Raw genomic sequence first — 24,643 nt, 5'->3', positions numbered from 1 at the left:
AAATAAAATATTAGACTTGTTTGTACTTCCAAAAACACTCTTTCAACTCTTAGTAATCTAGTTTATAAGCGTAATTGTCTAGATTGTAATTGCGTTTACATAGGTGAAACCAGTCAAAACTTACACAAAAAAACATCACAACATAAAAACAACTCTAAAAATAAAAACCAGTATAAAACACAACTAATAGATCACATTAATGAGCTGAAACATGACATAGATTTTTCCAATCCCACGATCCTATATTTCAAAAATAATTTGTTTAAAAGAAGATTTAGGGAAGGATGCCTAATATCTTTACACAATGAGGCGGCCATAAATAAGAGAACGGACAACAATTCGCTTTGCAATAACTATAAAATAATCCATGATCATTTTTCGAAACATCACCATATCCGAATGAACCGTGTATTTTATTATTTTATTATTTTACTAAAAACATATGTTTGCCAGTCTTTTTACACTTTCGCAAAATTTGTAAACACAATTCATTCAGTATTTAGACGTTAGTTAATTTGTACACACTAGAATGTAACCAAAAATTGTCAAAAATAATTAGTTTAAATGTTCCAGTTATTAATAGCTTGGTTTATTACAGTATAATAGTGTAGTGTATTTTTATATAATTAATTTTCTGTGAGTATTTGTATATAAGTTCTATAACTTTATATTATTTTCCTCCTACATTATATAAAATCTTTTAGGTTTTACACTGAATGACGGTCTCAACGAAGACCGAAACGTATGGAGAAATAAAGTATTTCAAAACTACTTTAGTTTTTTTTACTTGGTGTTACTGCCCGAATCTAAATAACTCATATATATTTATATATATATATATATATATATATATATATATATATATACAGTGCTGGATTTACAGTAGGGGCAATCGGGGCTACTGCCCAGGGCGGCAAATTTTGGGGGGCGGCAAAATTTGGATAGTGAGAAAAAATGTTTATACAATATAATCAACTTTTTTTAACAATTTTTATTTCAAAAAATATAATTAACAAAACATAATACGAGGCATAGAAATTTGGGTTGAAATAAACGATAACTAAAATTTATTTTTTTGCCTTGCCTCCCTCTCCTAATGTAAATTATCAAAATGGTTAATAAGTTATCAAATTTGGCAATTTGGCTAATATAAAGATTCATAAACAAGCTGAAAGTTTAAGAAAAATATGTTCTTCAGTTCTCGAGCTTTCTTAAACTGACATATTTGTGCACTTCCAAGCTTATAGCGTCGAAAAAAAATTTAAACTCATGGCAGTGCCTTAAGACAAATTACTAAAACATCCCGTACTGAAAATTACATTTTATAAAGGGCTTCAAATTTTATTGAAAAATGAAAAAAAGACTTCTGAAACGCATTTTATATCTTTTGAAAATTTTCGAAAATTATGAACTTTTTGCAAAGAAGAGAAAAAATATCGAAAATCAATTACCATTTTTCGTAATTGCCTGTACCAAAAGGTAATCAGCACGTCTCCCCATCAATACATAAATCTAATATTTTTTAATTATTCAAGTCGATTTCGAGAACACGGATCAACCGATTTAAATGATTCAATTCCTATTGATAAGGAGACGTGCTGATTAGTTATGGGCTAAGGCAGGTCCAATTGTTTTGAAGATACGGGCCAAAATGCCAAAAATGATAATCCAGTTTTTGAGAAAAAAAGCGTCCAATATCATTCAAAAAAATTTACAGAATAAGTAACTCCTTAAATTTGTGGGGGGAGGTTTAGCGGTTTCGATGATCCAAAAAAAAAAATTTGAAAAAGAAACATTTGGCGGACAAAAGTGATCATAAGATATGTGCACATTAAATTATCAGATATTTTAAAGATATTATAATAAAAAGTATAAATTTTGTTTACATTTATATAAGTTCTGTAACATTGTTTATCCGATAGACTGCGACGCGGCGCTTACGCGCTTCTATATTTTGTCCCTCGCAGCTAAAGCAGCGCGATTGCTTTAAAAAAAAGTTCGAAAATTTGTAAAATTTCAGGGATGGGGCGGCATTTTTGTCAGTGCCCCGGGGCGCCAAATTTCTAAATCCGGCCCTGTATATATATATACAACTTATATATATATATATATATATATATATATATATATATATATATGTAGCGACCTGTCAACACACGTCGCATTTCAACTTGACAGATGTACATTATTTGGAGCTCATCATAGTGTCAGCGAAAACAAAAAGTTCATATGTCAGTTCGGATCTCTCGATTGTTTCTCTCAATGTTCGAAATGCCAAAATTATAATTCCTAACTTTTTTCCTTTTTCATTATAAATACTCAAATAATATCTACGTTTTGTAAATGATAAATATAATCACACATAGTGTTGTTACTATTGTCATAATAAACAATATACGTAATATAAAGAACACGAGTTTCTTTAGTGGTGACCGCGAACGTGAATTAATAGCACGCATATAGCAAGAAAAAAGGTAAGAAAATTAAGACACATTTAGAAGTAACAAAAAATAAATTGAAGTTTCATGAATTATTAAGAAAAGAATTAAAAAAAAAATATAAATAATTAATATAAATGGCTCACAGCCGCCATAACTCGAAGAACATTCTAATCCTACATCTGAGACTCCGACCACGCACATCGAGAGCAACAACAACACGTGCTCAATAAATCACTCATTATCCTGGAAAATGAGTCGATTATAAGCACCACGGCAGAGGACAGGAAGCACCAGCGAAGGGCCACATACACTCAACCGCTAACTCACCAGCGAAGGGCCACATACACTCAACCGCTAACTCACCAGCGAAGGGCCACATACATTCAACCGCTAACTCACCAGCGAAGGGCCACATACACTCAACCGCTAACTCACCAGCGAAGGGCCACATACACTCAACCGCTCACTCACCAGCGAAGGTATACTCAGGCGCTAACTCGCCAGCGAAGAGCCACATCTACTCAACCGCTAACTCGCCAGCGAAGGGCCACGTAAGCAATCAACCAACTCACCAAGCTAACACGGCATTCAAAACGGCCACGGCCACAAACAAATAAAAATTAATCACACAATCTCAACCAAAAAAAATTACAAGAAAGTTCAAGATGGCAGTCAGAAATGCGAAACAATCTTTTCATTGGGGCGGAGTGATCTGTAGCAACCTGTCAACACACGTCGCATTTCAACTTGACAGATGTACATTATTTGGAGCTCATCATAGTGTCAGCGAAAACAAAAAGTTCATATGTCAGTTCGGAGCTCTCGATTGTTTCTCTCAATGTTCGAAATGCCAAAATTATAATTCTTAACTTTTTTCCTTTTTCATTATAAATACTCAAATAATATCTACGTTTTGTAAATGATAAATATAATCACACATAGTGTTGTTACTATTGTCATAATAAACATATTGTTTATTTACGTAATATAAAGAATACGAGTTTCTTTATATATATATATATATATATATATATATATATATATATACCTATATATATACCTATATATATATATACCTATATATATATATATATATATATGTCCAAAATTTCATACGAATTGGAGCACAGTATAAAAAATCAGATCCAAAACGCTCCATTGATTTTAGTAAATATTCCGTATTCACTGCCAAATACATGAATGTTTGACACAATGAAACTTCTTAATAGTTTTTTAATAAGTAAATTTGTTTTTGTATTTTGATTTATTAAAGTAAGGCAAAACTCGACTGCATTAGTTAAAATCTGTCAAACTAAATACGTTTGATCCGCAATCACTTACAGTCCACAACCGTCAGACGCATGCGCAGATTGTTAGCTACCGAACCATAATTTCTATTTTATATTATTTTATAAAATTTATTTTATCTTCGACATATCTCGGCTGCTTTTCGGCAATAATAATGTAGACGTTTTCTTATTCATAATCATAAATATAGTCTAGAATAATATACGCCGTATATGTTCGGATGTCGGTTTACGTCCGGGTTCTCGACCTTATTTATAAGTGTTCAACCATACTGTACAGCATATCCGCGGGCATGTGTCGTTGACGCAAAGACTCTTATGCGGAAAATAAAATATACAAATGCAATCAACTCAATACTCTCCGAGCGAGAATAAAAGTTAGTTATAACGATGAATTCTTATAATGAATTCGCCCCGACGTTTTCAATCTAACGAAGGGTAAAGAGACTGTTTGAAATTAACTGGGTCTGCGGACCGCAAATTTCATGTACGGACCGCCGTTTCGACGGTTGTTAAAGGTCTAGCCTCTGTGTAAGCGCAGAATATATAAAATATCAAGTCGCGATGTAAACTGTTCGTTATGTTCAGGGAATATCGTACGACTCAGATATATATATGTAAGAAAATTTGTTGTTTAGAAATATTCATCGAACTTTTCTATACAAAATGTGGTATCTCGGGTGACGCCGAGGGACATTTACGCACTATGCTATTATATATATATATATAGCACCCTGGTTGATCCTGCCAGTAGTATATGCTTGTCTCAAAGATTAAGCCATGCATGTCTCAGTGCAAGCCACATTAAGGTGAAACCGCGAATGGCTCATTACCTCAGTTATGGTTCCTTAGATCGTACCCACATTACTTGGATAACTGTGGTAATTCTAGAGCTAATACATGCAAATAGAGTTCCGACCAGAGATGGAAGGAATGCTTTTATTAGATCAAAACCAATCGGTGGCGGGCTTGCCTTGCTCACCGTTTGACTTGGTGACTCTGAATAACTTTGTGCCGATCGCACGGTCTAGTACCGGCGACGCATCTTTCAAATGTCTGCCTTATCAACTGTCGATGGTAGTTTCTGCGACTACCATGGTTGTTACGGGTAACGGGGAATCAGGGTTCGATTCCGGAGAGAAAGCCTGAGAAACGGCTACCACATCCAAGGAAGGCAGCAGGCGCGCAAATTACCCACTCCCGGCACGGGGAGGTAGTGACGAAAAATACCGATACGGGGCTCATCCGAGGCCCCGTAATCGGAATGAGTACACTTTAAATCCTTTAACGAGAATCTATTAGAGGGCCAGTCTGGTGCTAGCAGCCGCGGTAATTCCAGCTCTAATAGCGTATATTAAAGTTGTTGCGGTTAAAAAGCTCGTAGTTGAATCTGTGTCCCACAATGTCGGTTCACCGCTCGCGGTGTTCAACAGGCATGTCTGTGGGACGTCCTACCGGTGGGCTTAGCCCGTAAAAAGGCGGCCCAACTTAAAATCCTACCAAGGTGCTCTTCACCGAGTGTCGAGGTGGGCCGGTACGTTTACTTTGAACAAATTAGAGTGCTTAAAGCAGGCTCATTCGCATGAATATTGTGTGCATGAAATAATGGAATAGGACCTTGGTTCTATTTTGTTGGTTTTCGGAATTCCGAGGTAATGATTAATAGGGACAACTGGGGGCATTCGTATTGCGACGTTAGAGGTGAAATTCTTGGATCGTCGCAAGACGGACAGAAGCGAAAGCATTTGCCAAATGTGTTTTCATCAATCAAGAACGAAAGTTAGAGGTTCGAAGGCGATCAGATACCGCCCTAGTTCTAACCATAAACGATGCCAGCTAGCGATCCGCCGAAGTTCCTCCGATGACTCGGCGGGCAGCTTCCGGGAAACCAAAGCTTTTGGGTTCCGGGGGAAGTATGGTTGCAAAGCTGAAACTTAAAGAAATTGACGGAAGGGCACTACAAGGAGTGGAGCCTGCGGCTTAATTTGACTCAACACGGGAAACCTCACCAGGTCCAGACACCGGAAGGATTGACAGATTGAGATTTGATTCGGTGGGTGGTGGTGCATGGCCGTTCTTAGTTAGTGGAGTGATTTGTCTGGTTAATTATGATAACGAACGAGACTCGATCCTGCTAAATAGACGTACTTTCTGGTATCGCAAAGACCCTCCGCTTCGGCTTCGGTCGTTGTTGGTTGTGGTTCTCACTACCGGCGTACAAATATATCTTCTTAGAGGGACAGGCGGCATTTAGTCGCACGAAGTTGAGCAATAACAGGTCTGTGATGCCCTTAGATTTCTGGGCCGCACGCGCGCTACACTGAAGAGATCAGCAGGTTTTCCTTGGCCGAAAGGTCCGGGTAATCCGTTGAAGCCTCTTCGTGCTAGGGATTGGGGCTTGCAATTCTTCCCCATGAACGAGGAATTCCTAGTAAGCGCGAGTCATAAGCTTGCGTTGATTATGTCCCTGCCCTTTGTACACACCGCCCGTCGCTACTACCGATTGAATTATTTAGTGAGGTCTTCGGACCGGTGCGCGGCAGCGTTTCGACATTGCCAATGTTGCTGGGAAGATAACCAAACTTGACTATTTAGAGGAAGTAAAAGTCGTAACAAGGTTTCCGTAGGTGAACCTGCGGAAGAATCATTAACGTACATTTACTATTAAGTGAATGAAACGTGTGCTATATGTCGCAATATAATGTTGCAGACTAAATGTTGTGCGCTCCCATAGTATAATATACTGTGGGCAAAAGCCTCTGGCAATGATCATTCGTTTCATTAATGTTTGACCGGAGCTAGTCGCAAAATATTGCGCAGTGTGCAAAAGCAGCGTGACGCGGTTTACAACCGCTTAGCGCTCTTATGCATTGTGTGAGAGCACTGCCATGTATATCTGCTCGGTATCGCCAGATGCCTGAGCGAATGACGCAGTTCGTTGTGAAAACGGCGTTCTTTTGGAATATTATACTTTAAACGCATAGCTCAATCAATTCTTTGGGCGCTAGATAAAAGTCTAGTGTTTTAAAGTCGATTGTAGTAAACGCTTGCGTTAGTATTCTATATACTCTGCACATTTTATTCAAATTGTGCGAATTTGAAAATTCGCTTCATTGCGTTGTTTTAAGAAAATGAAAAATCAGCGAAAGCAGATTTTTCAATCTCACACACAGTGAAATATTCATATTTCAATTTTGAAACGAGATTTTGTATCTCGGACCGAAAAGCGAAAGCTTTACGGTGTACTAATTGTAACCATAATAATCATACTAGTTTCAGAATCGCCCGAGTTAGCTTAAACGATTTCAAGGGAATCACGATCGAAACATGTATAAATATATATAAAATCACCCTGAACGGTGGATCACTTGGCTCGTCGGTCGATGAAGAACGCAGCTAATTGCGCGTCGACATGTGAACTGCAGGATACATAAACATTGACATTTCGAACGCACATTGCGGTCCTCGGATACTGTTCCCGGACCACCTCTGGCTGAGAGTCGTATAACATTACCAGACTGCCGCTTGCTTTAAACGGCTTGCCGGCGAATGATGGAGTTTCGCGTATATGCGTGCTCTTAAATAATTCACTCAACGTGTGAGCCAGTCTACTTTGCAACATCGGACATTTCCGTTCGTTGACGTTCTGTGGGATTACGGCGGGTTGTGTGTCCTAGAGATTTTATATTCTTGCGACCCTCCCGATAACCGGAAACCCGAACTCTTCGAAATGCGGTTTCGTTCCGGCAAATTTGGACGATTCAAAGGTTCCTCGTCGATTTTGTGTGCGCTTGCTTACTAACGTTTGCAAGCACATCATAATCATAATACGACCTCAGAGCAGATGAGATTACCCGCTGAATTTAAGCATATTACTAAGCGGTGGAAAAGAAACTAACTAGGATTCCCTTAGTAGCGGCGAGCGAACAGGGAAGAGCTCAGCACTAAATCCCGCGGCCGGAGACGGACGCTGGTAAATGTAGTGTTAGGGAGGATCCGATTATCTCGGTGCGTTGCGGCGAGTTCAAGTCCATCTTGAATGGGGCCATTTACCCATAGAGGGTGCCAGGCCCGTAGCGACCGTTGCGCGTATCGAGAGGATCTCTGCTCAGAGTCGAGTTGCTTGAGAGTGCAGCTCTAAGTGGGTGGTAAACTCCATCTAAGGCTAAATATGACCACGAGACCGATAGCGAACAAGTACCGTGAGGGAAAGTTAAAAAGAACTTTGAAGAGAGAGTTCAAGAGTACGTGAAACCGTTCAGGGGTAAACTTGAGAAACCCGAAAGATCGAAAGGAGAGATTCAATGTTATCGTTGTTTTCCATTTATTGGCGTGCGATTGACCGGGATTCGTCCTGCGATACGCCGTCGGTTTATGCGTTAGGCGGCAATGGCATGCTCTTCTCTCTCAGTAGGACGTCGCGACCCGTTTGGTGTCGATCTACGACCGCGGCGGTAGCCTGTCACGAATTTATTCGCGTCAGACCCCGCGTGCTCCGGTCGACTGCCAGACGGTATAAACGATATGGTATAGGGTCGCTTTTAAGCGTTCGGCCGGTTGCAAGCACGGACGGTTATTGGCCGTCGGACCTGGTCCGGCATCGATGCCGCCTCGAGATGTTAGCTGCCGTGTCCTCGGACGGACTCTATTACCGGTCAGCGATGCTATTGCTTTGGGTACTTTCAGGACCCGTCTTGAAACACGGACCAAAGAGTCTAGCATGTGCGCGAGTCATTGGGAAATACAAAACCTAAAGGCGCAATGAAAGTAAAGGTTCGCTTAAGTGAACTGAGGGATGACGGACCGCATCTACGGATGCGTGCTCGCAATCCCGGGGCGTCTCACTCTTATTGCGAGGAGAGGCGCAACCAGAGCGTACACGCTGGGACCCGAAAGATGGTGAACTATGCCCGGTCAGGTCGAAGTCAGGGGAAACCCTGATGGAGGACCGTAGCGATTCTGACGTGCAAATCGATCGTCGGAACTGGGTATAGGGGCGAAAGACTAATCGAACAATCTAGTATCTGGTTCCCTCCGATGTTTCCCTCAGGATAGCTGGCATTCGATGAGCGAGTCTCATCCGGTAAAGCGAATGATTAGAGGCCTTGGGGCCGAAACGACCTCAACCTATTCTCAAACTTTAAATGGGTGAGATCTCTGGCTTGCTTGAATAGTGAAGCCAGAGATTTGGATCTGAGTGCCTAGTGGGCCATTTTTGGTAAGCAGAACTGGCGCTGTGGGATGAACCAAACGCCAAGTTAAGGCGCCTAAACGACGCTAATGGGATACCATGAAAGGCGTTGGTTGCTTAAGACAGCAGGACGGTGGCCATGGAAGTTGGAATCCGCTAAGGAGTGTGTAACAACTCACCTGCCGAAGCAACTAGCCCTGAAAATGGATGGCGCTAAAGCTTCGTGCCTATACTCGGCCGCCAGGGCATGAGAAACGTTCATAATAGTTTGTTTTGACGCCCTGGTGAGTAGGAGGGTCGCGGTGGTGTGCGCAGAGGGGTTTGGGCGTAAGCCTGCCTGGAGCCGCCATCGATGCAGATCTTGGTGGTAGTAGCAAATACTCCAGCGAGGCCCTGGAGGACTGACGTGGAGAAGGGTTTCGCGTGAACAGCCGTTGCACACGAGTCAGTCGATCCTAAGCCCCAGGAGAAATCCTATGTTGATGTTGGTGTATTTTATTTTGAATAAAATTTCACACCCATCGGGCGACAGGGAATCCGGTTCCTATTCCGGAACCCGGCAGCGGAACCGTTTACAAGTCGGGCCCTCGCAAGAGAGTTCGTCGGGGTAACCCAAAATGACCTGGAGACGCCGTCGGGAAATACGGGAAGAGTTTTCTTTTCTGTATGAGCGTTCGAGTTCCCTGGAATCCTCTAGAAGGGAGAAAGGGTTTAGAACGCGAAGAGCACCGCTGTTGCGGCGGTGTCTGTATCTTCCCCTCGGACCTTGAAAATCCAGGAGAGGGCCACGGTAGGTGTAGCGCCGGTTCGTACCCATATCCGCAGATATGGATAAGGATTCGGGATAAGGATTGGCTCTGAGGATCGGGGCGTGCCGGGCTTGGTTGGGAAGCGGGCGTAGGCCGATGTGCCGGGCCTGGGCGAGGTAAAATTGTCCTTGTGACTTAGATCCGAGCTCGGTCCCGTGTCTAGGCCCCCCGCGGATCTTTCTTGCTGCGAGGTTTCTGTGCCGGCTTCGGTCGGTCAGTCGTACTCTTCGGCCGCCATTCAACGGTCAGCTCAGAACTGGCACGGACTAGGGGAATCCGACTGTCTAATTAAAACAAAGCATTGCGATGGCTCTAGCGGGTGTTGACGCAATGTGATTTCTGCCCAGTGCTCTGAATGTCAACGTGAAGAAATTCAAGCAAGCGCGGGTAAACGGCGGGAGTAACTATGACTCTGTTTTTGGTGGGAGTGGTTGGGGTTCTTCGGGACCTCAGCTAGCAAGTGGCCTTCCTCCTCGTGGGTCCCACCGTGAGTACCCCTTCGGGGGGAAACTAAGCCACTTTTGTGCCTATGGACCTGTGGGCTGCCAACCCACTCGTTCCACTCTGTTATATCTGCCACTCAGTTAGCGCAATAACGCTTAGCGATCTAAAAGTAAGAGTTACTGACTATCTTAAGTCAATCTTTCCTCAGAAGAACAAATCACCACCAAATCACATCAAAAGCACAAAAAGAGGAAAGCACCCCAAAAGACAAAATAAGAGACAACTTAGGAGGCACCAATACAAAATTACTCAACTACATTGGGCGAGAAACCCAACGAAGTGTGTCCAATTTATTCTAGATAACAAAGTTGTCTCTAACAAACCTTCAGCAGACACAATGACACAATTCTGGACCAACGTTATGACCGGAGACTCTACGCTATCGCCCGGGTCGGAAAAAGCGAGAACCCAAGATCTCTCGCACATATGGAAGCCTATAGTCCCAAATGAAATAATTAAGAGCTACCCGGCCAAAAATTCAGCGCCAGGACCGGACGGGATATCAGCAAGCCTATTAAGATCGATGCCAACAAATACCTTGGTAAACCTGTATAACATATTCTTGTTCATGGGAAACATCCCCGAACAACTACTGGAATCATACACTACGTTGATTCCCAAAAATGATAATGCTGAGAATCCCGGCGACTTCAGACCGATTACGGTCTCATCAGTGATTACTAGGCATTTCCATAAGATACTAGCTAAACGAATGACAGAGTCGATTAAAATTGATAATAGACAAACAGCTTTCCAGCCGATCGATGGATGTGCACATAACATATTTGCACTTGATTATTTACTAAAGTATCACAGGCAAAAATTTAAACCTGTATTTATTGCTTCAATCGACGTCGCAAAAGCGTTTGATTCGGTATCACATAAGGCACTAATTGATACCTTAAAATTTTACAACCTACCTGATAGATGTGTGGATTATATTAATAATATCTATACGAACAGCTGGACAAGACTCCGGTATGAAAACTGGTACTCGGATCCCATTAGTTCGAGGAGCGGTGTGAAACAAGGAGACCCTTTGTCACCAGTCTTGTTCAATCTTATTATTAACAGACTTATTGAAAGTGCCCCACCTGAGATCGGGGTTATGATGGAGGGAATGACGCTAAATATCTTAGCCTTTGCGGTCGATATTGTCCTTGTGGCATCGTCTCAAAAAGGTCTTCAAGTACTGCTTGACCACGCTGACGACTTTCTATCAAAGTGTGGCCTTATAGTTAACAACGCCAAGTCATTCTCTATTACCATCAGAAATGTGCCACACGCAAAGAAATCGATTATTGATAAGAGTATTAAGTTCAGGTGTGGTGGTCGTGATTTACCTGCTCTCTCCAGGGTAGAAATATGGACCTATCTAGGTGTATCTTTTACTCCGGAAGGTGCCGTATTGTGCGACCTGAAAGAAAAGTTACAGGGCATTATTGAAAAGCTATCCAAAGCACCAATAAAACCCCAGCAACGGCTGTTCGCTTTAAGAACAGTCGGGATTCCTAGACTACTTCACCAATTGACGCTGGGTAACACCACACTTGGGCTTCTAAAAGGTCTTGACACAACTATAAGAAAAGCCGTAAGATCCTGGCTGAGGCTACCAACAGACACAACTAACGCGTACTTTTATGCAAGAGACAGAGACGGTGGGTTATCCCTTCCGTCTCTAAGATGGTTGGTGCCTCTTAGAAGAAGGGGAAGACTCCTAAATTTAGGAAGGACCGAATCAAGTTACCATCAACTTGAATTAGAAAAATGTGTCAAACGCCTTACTGATAATGGGAATATTATAACTTCGGTCAAATTATTAGATAATAGATGGGCCAAACTGCTTCATAACTCAGTAGATGGTCGAGCGCTCGCTAAATCATCGAAAGTTCCACAACAACACCGATGGATCACCGATGGCACCAAAATCCTATCTGATCGGGACTTCATTAACTGCACACGACTAAGAATTAACACTATGCCGTGCAGGAGTCGTACAACCAGAGGCCGCCATGAAGATAGGTTCTGCAGAGCAGGGTGCAACGCTCTCGAAATACTAGATCACATTTTGCAAACATGTCATCGGAGCCACAGCAAAGGATTGACAGACATAACGCCGTAACTAAATACCTGAAACGAGCCTTAGAAAAGACCCATTCCAGAGTGGACTGGGAACCATTGTTCCACACTCCAAACGGAACACGAAAACCGGACTTGATAGCGTCGCAGGGACAATTCTTCATGCTGCTTGATACCCAAATTGTGGGTAGCAATGTGGATTTGGAGTCGGCCCACAGACGAAAGATCAACTACTACAAGGGCCTGGACGCCTTAATCAAGGAAAGATATAATACAATAAACAACAGAGGCGTGTGGCACTACGAGTCAGCTAATTTTCTGCTATCAGGAAAGATCATTAAGAAAGAAGAAAGAAAGATAATATCTACGCGTGTATTGATTGGTGGACTGAACGGTTTTGGAGCATGGACAAAAACAACGTCCATAAAACGACAAGGAATAGGGTAGGATGTACCTGAGTTCAGCGTGCTGCCTACGCATAAGATCCCATCAGGCACAATACTAGGAGTTAGGTTTAGTAGGTATTGCCTTCGGGCCGAGTCCCACACTACCCGGTCAACCTGGCGACCGGTGTGCGTAAATGCATTCCCCTCCTAGCCAAAAAAAAAATAAAAAAAAATAGCCAAATGCCTCGTCATCTAACTAGTGACGCGCATAAATGGATTAACGAGATTTCCACTGTCCCTATCTACTAACTCCGCCTGCAGACGTATCCTTGCGCGCTGCTGCCGGTCCTAAGCCCGGGTAAAGGAGGAAGGTTGTGGGGCAAGAACATCTTTGATCCCCACATAAAAGCGGCACATACCGCAAGCTCTAGGTCATGTCTCTGGAGAACGGGGTCCTTGGCTTAATCGCCCGGGACACGAGGAAGGATTCTCTATAAAAAACACCCTCAACTCTAAGGTAGGGTACGCGCCGACGGAGTGAATGGCTGTGAGGAAATACAGCCCTGAGCGACCAACTCCGAGGCACCAGCCGACACCTCGGCAGTAACAGGCTTGCTCAGGCACTGGGAGCGCTACCTGGGTCGACTGTTAATCTCCTATACTCTAGTCAATAGATAAATGTAGGTAAGGGAAGTCGGCAAATTGGATCCGTAACTTTGGGATAAGGATTGGCTCTGAGGATCGGGGCGTGCCGGGCTTGGTTGGGAAGCGGGCGTAGGCCGATGTGCCGGGCCTGGGTGAGGTGAAATTGTCCTTGTGACTTAGATCCGAGCTCGGTCCCGTGTCTAGGCCCCCCGCGGATCTTTCTTGCTGCGAGGTTTCTGTGCCGGCTTCGGTCGGTCAGTCGTACTCTTCGGCCGCCATTCAACGGTCAGCTCAGAACTGGCACGGACCAGGGGAATCCGACTGTCTAATTAAAACAAAGCATTGCGATGGCCCTAGCGGGTGTTGACGCAATGTAAAAAGCCGTAAGATCCTGGCTGAGGCTACCAACAGACACAACTAACGCGTACTTTTATGAAAGAGACAGAGACGGTGGGTTATCCCTTCCGTCTCTAAGATGGTTGGTGCCTCTTAGAAGAAGGGAAAGACTCCTAAATTTAGGAAGGACCGAATCAAGTTACCATCAACTTGAATTAGAAAAATGTGTCAAACGCCTTACTGATAATGGGAATATTATAACTTCGGTCAAATTATTAGATAATAGATGGGCCAAACTGCTTCATAACTCAGTAGATGGTCGAGCGCTCGCTAAATCATGGAAAGTTCCACAACAACACCGATGGATCAACGATGGCACCAAAATCCTATCTGATCGGGACTTCATTAACTGCACACGACTCAGAATTAACACTATGCCGTGCAGGAGTCGTACAACCAGAGGCCGCCATGAAGATAGGTTCTGCAGAGCAGGGTGCAACGCTCTCGAAATACTAGATCACATTTTGCAAACATGTCATCGGAGCCACAGACAAAGGATTGACAGACATAACGCCGTAACTAAATACCTGAAACGAGCCTTAGAAAAGACCCATTCCAGAGTGGACTGGGAACCATTGTTCCACACTCCAGACGGAACACGAAAACCGGATTTGATAGCGTCGCAGGGACAATTCTTTATGCTGCTTGATACCCAAATTGTGCGTAGCAATGTGAATATGGAGTCGGCCCACAGACGAAAGATCAACTATTACAAGGGCCTGGACGCCTTAATCAAGGAAAGATATAATACATCGGAAGTAGTATACGGGACAGTCGCCTTAAACAACAGAGGCGTGTGGCACTACGAGTTAGCTAATTTTCTGCTATCAGGAAAGGTCATTAAGAAAGAAGAAAGAAAGATAATATCTACGCGTGTATTGATTGGTGGACTGAGCGGTTTTGGAGCATGGACAAAAACAACGTCCATAAAACGACAAGGAATAGGGTAGGATGTACCTGAGTTCAGCGTGCTGCCTGCGCATAAGATCCCATCAGGCACGATACTAGGAGTTAGGTTTAGTGGGTATTGCCTTCGGGCCGAGTCCCACACTACCTGGTCAACCTGGCGACCGGTGTGCGTAAATGCATTCCCCTCCTAGCCAAAAAAAAAAAAAAATAGCCAAATGCCTCGTCATCTAACTAGTGACGCGCATAAATGGATTAACGAGATTTCCACTGTCCCTATCTACTAACTCCGCCTGCAGACGTAACCTTACGCGCTGCTGCCGGTCCTAAGCCCGAGTAAAGGAGGAAGGTTGTGGGGCAAGAACATCTTTGATCCCCACATAAAAGCGGCACATACCGCAAGCTCTAGGTCATGTCTCTGGAGAACGGGGTCCTTGGCTTAATCGCCCGGGACACGAGGAAGGATCCTCTATAAAAAAACACCCTCAACTCTAAGGTAGGGTGCGCGCCGACGGAGTGAATGGCTGTGAGGAAATACAGCCCTGAGCGACCAACTCCGAGGCACCAGCCGACACCTCGGCAGTAACAGGCTTGCCCAGGCACTGGGAGCGCTACCTGGGTCGACTGTTAATCTCCTATACTCGTGGGAACAATAATGAGGTCCCAAAAACTTAAAACTAAAACGGACAACTTGTTGTCCAAAACGGCCGCTGCCCAAAAGGCAGAAGCCAAAAATCAAGAGAAAGTGCTGGAGAAGGGGGATACAACCCCTAAAGAGAAAGTGGCTAGAAAAGGGGATGCAACCCCTAAAGAGAAAATGGTGGAAAAGGGGGATAAAACCCCTAAAGAGAAAGTGGTGGAGAAGGGGGATACAATCCCTAAAGAGAGCACAAGCAATCTATCTGCGGATAGTTTGAGTAAAGTTAAAATTGAAAGAGAACAACTTGAAAGTTTTCTCTTTAATGATTCGAACAAAGTGTCCAAAGGCGTAATTAAGTTTATCCTTGAAAAATAGTCAAATTTGGAGCTTATGCTTCAAAAAGAAATTTTAGAGCGCGAAAAAACAGAGACCAAATATAAAAACAGAACCACAAACATGTCATATGCAAATGAGGCATCTAGAGCACCCAATAAAGTCCCAACGCAAATAGTGCAACAGAAACCAAAAAGCGAATTCATATACATTAAGCCTGAATGTGACAAAACAGACAGGACATCGAATGACGAAATAAAAGACCACGTAAAAACTGGTCTTAAAGATATTAGTAAGCAAATAAAAGTCAGAGGCATACGGCAACTCCGAAATAAAGGAGTTGTCTTAGAGGTTCAAACAAAGCGAGACATAGAAATAATTAAGAGAGCAAATTTGAGTGCGCAAAAATTAGTTGTGGAAGAGCCCAAAAAGCTACAACCACAAATAATTATGTATGATGTAGAAGAAGACTGCCAGGAAGAAAACTTCCTGGACTGTATAATTCTGAAAAACTTTAAACACTTAGAAGAAGCAGAGGCAGAGCTTCTAAGAAAGGAGTGCAAAGTGGTAACCAAATTCAGAACAAAATTTGGTAAAAACAACTGGGTAATTCAATTACCCGGAAAGCACGCCAGTAGACTACTCAACGAGGGCAGAGTCTAAATGGACTGGCGTACATACAGGCTCAGCGAGTATGTAAAAATTCCTCGTTGCTATAAGTGCCATGCATATGGACACATAGCGAGAGTATGCAGAATCGAGAAACCTGTTTGTGAGAATTGTGGCAGCAGTGAACACACCACGAGTGACTGCTCCAAAGACCAAGAAGCAAAATGCGTAAACTGCGTAAGAAATAAACGCAAGGAGACAGGCCACAAGGTGACTTGGAAGTTATGTCCTGAGTACGAGAAGCAGCTTCAAATTTACAAAAATAAAATATCATGGGACTAAAAGCAGCCCAAGTTAACGCACAAAGGTCTAAATCCGCAGCAGCCAACCTAGAACTTATTTTTCATCAGTTAGGACTTGACATACTGTGTATTCAAGAACCATATTCAATAAGGGGCATAATAAAAGGGTACACCTCAGCAGGACTGAGAGTACTACAACCGGAAACGACCAATCCTTGGGTTGCAATCGTAGTAAGAGAAGGAGAATACGATATTTTTCAAAGGTCAGAGCTGGAATGTGATCATATAATGTGCGTAGAGATATGCACTTATAAAGAAAGCTTGTATCTCGTAAACTGCTACATGCAGTTCTCAGTCGACATAAGTAGCTTCCTGCAAAAGCTGGACAGAATCCTCAGGAACCTGGCCGGCCGCCGCATCATAGTCACCACAGACGCAAATGCAAAATCTGGTTTGTGGTTTTCCAAGACTCTGGATAGCAGAGGTAAGGAACTAGAGGAGTGGATCGCCTCTAACAACCTAGTTGTTCTAAATGAGCCTAGTCACAACTACACATACCAAAGTGAAGCTGGGGACACAAATATAGATGTAACACTTACAACCCCGAATATGTCTTCAAAATTGATCAACTGGAATGTGAGTGATATAGCGACCACCAGTGATCACAGCCTTTTAACATTTGAAGTAGTGCTTGAAGCATCAGTCACAAGGCAAGTAAAGAACCAAACAGGCTATAACACAAGAAAGGCCAAATGGGATAGGTTCGGGGAACTGGTAGAGAGGGAATTCGACCAACAAAGTCTGGAGTCTCTGCAGAGGTTAGACCCAAATAGGGCTATTAAGATATTCAACAGAAAGCTAAAAGCAATCTGTGATAAATCCATGCCCAAAAGGAAAGCCGGAAGCAAGGTCATGCCATGGTGGTCGGAGGAGCTGACTTGTCTAAGGCGAGAAACTAATAGAACCAAAAAGTGTCTCTTGCGGGCCAAGAGACTATGTCTTGATGACGTACCAATCAAAATGCAGGCATACAAAAGGGCAAGAAATAACTATGTCAGAGAAATTAGAGAGCGTAAAACAACCTCATGAAGAGACTTTGTGACAAGCGTTGGTAACGAAGATCCCTGGAGTATAGTATACAAAATTGTATGCGATAAAATAAATAAGAAGGCTTCTCTATGCTCACTAGAACTCCCTTCCGGGAACTTCAGTGAATTATGGGAAGAAACTGTAAACGTACTTTTTAAAAAGTGCCTGCCTACAGATGACCAGCAAGAGAACGCTGATCACATTAAAATTAGAGAAAATATACGCCAATATCGAAACCAGAACCTCGAACCAATCATCGACTCTGTCGATGTAGAACGGGCATTACTAAAACTGAAAAATAAAAAAGCCCCAGGAGAAGACGGCTTCACAGGCGAAATAATTAAAAAATTATGGAGCCACAACAAACAAGCAATCCTTAGTACACTAAATAAATGCTTCCAAGATGGCAGTTTTCCTACCGATTGGAAACAGGCAAACCTATGTCTAATTCCCAAACGAGGGAGTGAAAACAGAAGGCTTGCCAAATCATACCGACCAATCGCCCTTCTGCCAGTGATGGTAAAGATCTACGAGAAAATACTCGTAGAGCGTATTAAGATAAATTACACAGAAATGAACATGTGCAATGCACGACAATTTGGCTTTAAGGCAGGCGTCTCCACGGAGGACGCACTGCTAACCTTTAGAAAATCATGGCAACGAATATGAAGTATGTACTTGCTATATTTGTGGATATTGAAGGTGCCTTCGATAACCTGTGGTGGCCCGCCATCACACATAGGCTGACGCAGGCAAACTGCAGCAGCCATGTGGTAAATATAATCAAGGACTACTTTAAAAGGCGAAGCGCCTATGTAAGAGGCAACACAAAGAACGTTGGAAGAAGCATGCAGAAGGGATGTCCACAAGGATCAATAATTGGTCCTGTTGCATGGAACTTCTGCATGGACGTTCTTCTAGACGGCCTAGTTCAGCTAGGAGAAACTGTGGAACCCTTTGCATACGCAGATGACTTGGCGTTAATGATTAAATGAAATTTTGTAGCGCACACTAAGTTTCTGAGGGAGAATCTAGTCAGCTTCATCTTGAAAATCAGGAGGGTTGCAAAGGAGGAATGGGGCCTTAAAAGAGGCACCCTTGACACTTTGTACAAAGCAGTGATAATACCTATAGCAACATACAGCGCTGCTGCGTGGTTCGACAAGTCGTCCCACACGCATAACCTTAGAAACTTGAACGCCGCGCAAAGAATAATTCTGCTGACACTCACCAAGGCGTGCCGTACCACCGCAACAAATGCATTACAAACAATAAGTGGCAAAATGCCACTAGAACTAGAGATTACACAACAAGGCATCATAAACCTTGTAAAAAGAAATGAAAAAATTAGCTGGGACAATTATAATTTCAATCCAATAGCGAACCCAAGCAGGGAAACCCTCAATCTAGAGGTTAAAATGATAAATGAAGCAATAAAGCTGGAATGGCAGAAAAGATGGGAATTGGCAAATACGGGTAGGATAACCTACGGTTTCATTGGCTATATTACATACGCTACAAGGAACAAGTGGTTTAAACCCAGTAGGGAGTGCGTGTATATTCTGACCGGATACGGTCCGTTTAGGCACACACTTTACACAAGGGGCGCCACAGAAGACAACAAATGTCCCTTCTGTGGAGAAAGCGAGACAAGCACGCACATGCTGGTCATGTGCGACAGATATGATGAATTAAGAAGGCAAAGCCTCTTTGAAATAGCAGGGAACACAAACCTTGATGTGTACCTGGAAACCAAAGCCAATTACCTGGGGCTTGTTGCTTTTGCAGCACGAGCCATTAAAACCAGAAATGCAGTGCAAAACCAAAGCTAAAACCTACAATCCAAACTAAAGCTAGAAATGCAGGACCGCCTCCACGTGGTTAGGGATGGAAACGTCAGACCACTGACGGCCAAAGGTCCTGCACAACACCCACAAATATAATATCTAAATTTGAGAAATAAACAATTATTAAGTAGACGCTACATAGCAATGAGTGAAAGCTCGAGCTATATGGAATAAGAATAAATAATGAAATAATGAATGAATGTCCCTATCTACTTTCTAGCAAAACCACTGCCAAGGGAACGGGCTTGGAAAAATTAGCGGGGAAAGAAGACCCTGTTGAGCTTGACTCTAGTCTGGCATTGTAAGGAGACATGAAAGTTGTGGCATAAGTGGGAGATAGTAATATCGTCGGTGAAATACCACTACTTTCATCGTTTCTTTACTTACTCGATTGGGCGGAAAGCGTGCGTCGAAAACTTGCGTTCCGACTGTCACGGTTTTCTAGAGCCAAGCGCATAAGAATGGTGTGAGGCATTGCGCCGATCGCCAACAATACTCTAGCGTGATCCGATTCGAGGAAACTGCTAGGCGGGGAGTTTGACTGGGGCGGTACATCTGTCAAATAATAACGCAGGTGTCCTAAGGCCAGCTCAGCGAGGACAGAAACCTCGCGTAGAGCAAAAGGGCAAATGCTGGCTTGATCCCGTTGTTCAGTGTGCACAGGGACTGCGAAAGCATGGCCTATCGATCCTTTTGGCTTGAAGAGTTTTCAGCAAGAGGTGTCAGAAAAGTTACCACAGGGATAACTGGCTTGTGGCAGCCAAGCGTTCATAGCGACGTTGCTTTTTGATCTTTCGATGTCGGCTCTTCCTATCATTGCGAAGCAGAATTCGCCAAGCGTTGGATTGTTCACCCACAAATAGGGAACGTGAGCTGGGTTTAGACCGTCGTGAGACAGGTTAGTTTTACCCTACTGATTGATGAATCGTCGTTGCGATAGTAATCCTGCTCAGTACGAGAGGAACCGCAGGTTCGGACATTTGGTTCACGCACTCGGTCGAGCGGCCGGTGGTGCGAAGCTACCATTCGTGGGATTATGCCTGAACGCCTCTAAGGCCGTATCCTTTCCAGACAAAGTTAGCAACGATATCTCTAAGAGTCTCGTGAGTCGAAAGGCTCAATACAATGTGATTTATTAGGTATTCGGCACACGCCGTTTATCGCACGAGCCATTTTTAGCCGAATGAGGCGCTGGACAGGGGCGATATCCGTCCGTTATATCTGTCTTGCCTATAGCGGTCGATCATGGGTCACTAGTTCGATGTAGAGACTCGGAATCGTTTGTAAACGACTTAGGTACCTGGCGGGGTGTTGTACTCGGCAGAGCAGTTACCATGCTGCGATCCGTTGAGACTCAGCCCTTGGCTTGGGGATTCGTCATGTTGGCTTGACGTCACCCCACGCTATTAGAGCATAAGCCTTAAGCCGTCGCATTGCAGCATGCCACAATCAGTAGGCTTGACAGTCGAAAACTTGTACATGCTGTACATGTGACACTTCTTCGGTATCTACCTAGCTATTTTGTACAACGTGCGTGAGTCAGCACGTAAATCAAAACTTATCAACAAATTCCAATACTAAAAATATTCATTATTTCTTTCAAAAACCATAATGTCAAGAGAATAGTTATAAATATTTTGTAAGTTTACGAAATATATGTTTTTAAGAGAAACTTTTCATAATTTTTTAATATAAATATATGATATAATTTATTAAATTCTAAATAGGGAGAATGTTTTTTGCTAAATTTCTTGGAAATGCGTACAAGTTGCTAATAAGCAAAGTACGTATAAGTTATCTATAATGCAGAATGCGTGCAAGTTGTCAATGTGCAAAATACGTGCAAGTTGCTATTTTTATTTAATTTTTGTAATATACTCTAAATAATTAGTAACTTCCAACCTATAAATATTTCGATTCTTTTATAATAAAATATTCAGTATATTTATTTCTTTTTTAAAAAAATATTCAGTATTTATATATAATTTCAAACTACATCAAGTAAACTTTTAGGGGACATTAGCGAGTAAGCCTAACCTAGAATCTTGCATCGAAACAGGTTAAAAACATTTTCCGGCTTTTTGAAGTCAGTAACTTACGGGTACCTAAGACTACATCAAGTAAACTTTTAGGGGACATTAGCGAGTAAGCCTAACCTAGAATCTTGCATCGAAACAGGTTAAAAACATTTTCCGACTTTTTGAAGTCAGTAACTTACGGGTACCTAAGACTACATCAAGTAAACTTTTAGGGGACATTAGCGAGTAAGCCTAACCTAGAATCTTGCCTCGAAACATGTTAAAAACATTTTTCGGCTTTTTGAAGTCAGTAACTTACGGGTACCTAAGACTACATCAAGTAAACTTTTAGGGGACATTAGCAAGTAGGCCTAACCTACAATCTTGCATCGAAACAGGTTATAAACATTTTCCGACTTTTTGAAGTCAGTAACTTACGGGTACCTAAGACTACATAAAGTAAACTTTTAGGGGACATTAGCAAGTAAGCCTAACCTAGAATCTTGCATCGAAACAGGTTAAAAACATTTTCCGGCTTTTTGAAGTCAGTAACTTACGGGTACCTAAGACTACATCAAGTAAACTTTTAGGGGACATTAGCGAGTAAACCTAACCTAGAATCTTGCATCCAAACAGGTCAAACTACTTTTGTAGAAAAATATTGTTTTTGGGTTTTTAGGAATGACATATATTTATTCTATTATTTATTTACATGACATGGTTTAAATACAACATTTTTATTTTTTTAAGTAATATTTTTATTTAAAATAAAATTTCTTACATTTAGCTAATACAATTTAAATAAATTAATACATGAAATCTTGCTTGATTTCCAGTCGAGGATGCTTTTCACGAGATAGTAGTGTCGCTGTCATAACACCTTCGCGATTTTGCTCTAATACGCGTTTTGATACATTAGCCAGTAATTGAACATGTCTCTCAGTTCCCTGAATGTGGACCGGAATTTTAGGGTCACTCCATGGACACTCATTGCTTTGTAGATATTGTACTAGATGTTCATGAGGAATATTTAGCGTAAAGGCTGGTTCGGATATATTTGAATAATCATCCATATCTATCATATTAGTATAGTCGGTGCATTCAAAATTTATTTCGGGTGTTTTGTAATTTCTCAATTGCGTCAGGTCTTCCACATTATTATGGTAATATAAGATTTTTCTTATAGCTGAATCTCGTATTTCCTTTTTATTATCAAACAACATTGCTAATAAAATATTTTCCGAGTGAGCATAGTATGCGTTTTCTTTAGCAACGTTGTTCACAATTTGTCTCAAATTCGAGTCTAAATATTGCGTCCAGCTAATAAATTTATAAAATAATATACTACCATACACCACAGAGTTGTTATATTTAATGTTAAAGTACATTGGAATATATACTTTCATTACGTAGTTTGCTAAAATTTTAAAATTTTTGGATGACTTATTAGTAGTTACATATAACCGAAGTAACCTACTAGCCTTCGTGAGCCAACGGGAATGTGCTATTGGCCCTGGTTTCATGTTAGCTAAGTCTGTCGATACTTCTCCAGAAGCAACTGCTTTAGCTATTTTTATTAAATAACTTGAGTCAGTTGTCGATTCAGCAGGACTTATATCAGCCAAATTTTCAACTGGGATTGTTTCAAAGTCTTTTACCGGCTGGAAGTATATAGGAAAAAATAAATTATATTGAATTTGAACATAGGGTATTAAAAAATAGTAAATATGTTATAACTCACCGGTATATTTTCGCATGTTTCAATTTGTTTGCTTAATATTCCAGTTTTTGTTCGTGGTCCAGTGGTCAATGATTTTTCCAAATAGTTAAATAAATGGCGAAGTGGAAGTTCGTTAAAGTGGAAAAGACACACAAACCAATGCAGTGGCCTGTTTAACTGAATTTCAAATCGACGTAAAATACCATTTTTTACGCCTGTATTTGCTGGTTCACCATCGCAACATATGCCTATCAAAGAATCGAGAGCTATTCCTTTATCGGCGAAAAACTCGTTCAATTTGATTACTTTACTTTCCGAATCTTCATTTTCCAATTTTGTGTAACCCAACAATTGGCCATTCGGTTCCTTTAAAATAACTAAATGCGCTTCTTTAATCATTCGTGGGTGAGACTTCTTATCAATTTTTTCCATGGTAATAGAATCATTTTTTCGGCCGTCGAATGAAAATGCTATTAATTCAGAAGAATCATATCGTTTGTGTAGAGCTTGCCTATTTTTCTGCCTCTCACGAACGCTTATATTTTTATCCATAATGACAGGATTGCCCCAATCATCCGTTATGCCCAGGTCACGCAGGATTGCCGTCACCACGCCAGAACCAACTCTATCAGAAATTGCAAATCTGTCGCACATTAAGGCATAGCTTGGAGCCTTATATCTTCGACTATATGGACCACGTTTTATATGAGAAGTATTTTGTGAACTTTCCGAACTGCTTTTAAAATCAAAATCAACATCTGGAGTATATGTCTCACCTGGAGTAATATTGCTAGTTATTGTAGATTCTGATACTTTATCTTCAATTTTTATAATATATTCTGGTATCGTAGATTACCTCTCATTATGTTGATCCATCATAAACGCTTGTAAATGTTCTGGGATCAGTCCGCAGGAACACAGTAATCTTCGCAAATCGCATTTGCATTTTCCAATATAAAATAATTCTTTCGTGGATTCTACAAACTCCTGAAATGATGCTTGGGTAGACTTGCTTTTATTTGTACTTTTATATTTATCAATCAATCGGTTCAATTTCCTAGCGATACTTCGCTATCGAATATCAATTTTTTCCCACGTCTGATTCAATTTCGTTACCACATTTAGAGTAAATGTTTTATATGAAAACATTTTATTTTGTTTTTTTTTTATTTTTCCGCCAAATAAAAATAATACCTGATAACTTCCATAATTGTCGGAAGATTCACTCCTGTAAATTCTTCTGCTGGTCCAAATGTAATTTGATCATGCGAGTGCATATGATTCAAATTGCTGGCACTTGCGCCTGAATTTAAATAAGAACTCGCCATTGATACTTGACGCCCTAGTGACGAACTGAATGAACATTTATGCGGAATTGTCACACTAATATATTATTTTCAAAATTTCTAGAATTACATTCT

General features: G+C 41.8%; 2 non-coding genes across 2 annotated transcripts; both read left to right on the top strand.

The window, feature by feature from the left end:
* The first annotated feature begins 4,479 nt into the window (after positions 1-4,479).
* Positions 4,480-6,398, top strand: LOC113378923. The gene has a single exon (XR_003367269.1). It is a non-coding gene; the product is annotated as a small subunit ribosomal RNA (ribosomal RNA).
* A 698-nt stretch (positions 6,399-7,096) lies between these two features.
* Positions 7,097-7,251, top strand: LOC113379004. Its single transcript, XR_003367315.1, has one exon. It is a non-coding gene; the product is annotated as a 5.8S ribosomal RNA (ribosomal RNA).
* Positions 7,252-24,643: the final 17,392 nt, after the last annotated feature.

The sequence above is a fragment of the Ctenocephalides felis genome, unplaced genomic scaffold, assembly GCF_003426905.1.
Source record: "Ctenocephalides felis isolate EL2017-DRISC unplaced genomic scaffold, ASM342690v1 CF-g0.4_SCAFFOLD_01886, whole genome shotgun sequence".
NCBI classification, from domain to species: Eukaryota; Metazoa; Arthropoda; class Insecta; order Siphonaptera; family Pulicidae; genus Ctenocephalides; species Ctenocephalides felis.
The sequence above is the reverse complement of the archived record's forward strand: the minus strand, read 5'-3'. Positions and strand labels throughout refer to the sequence as shown.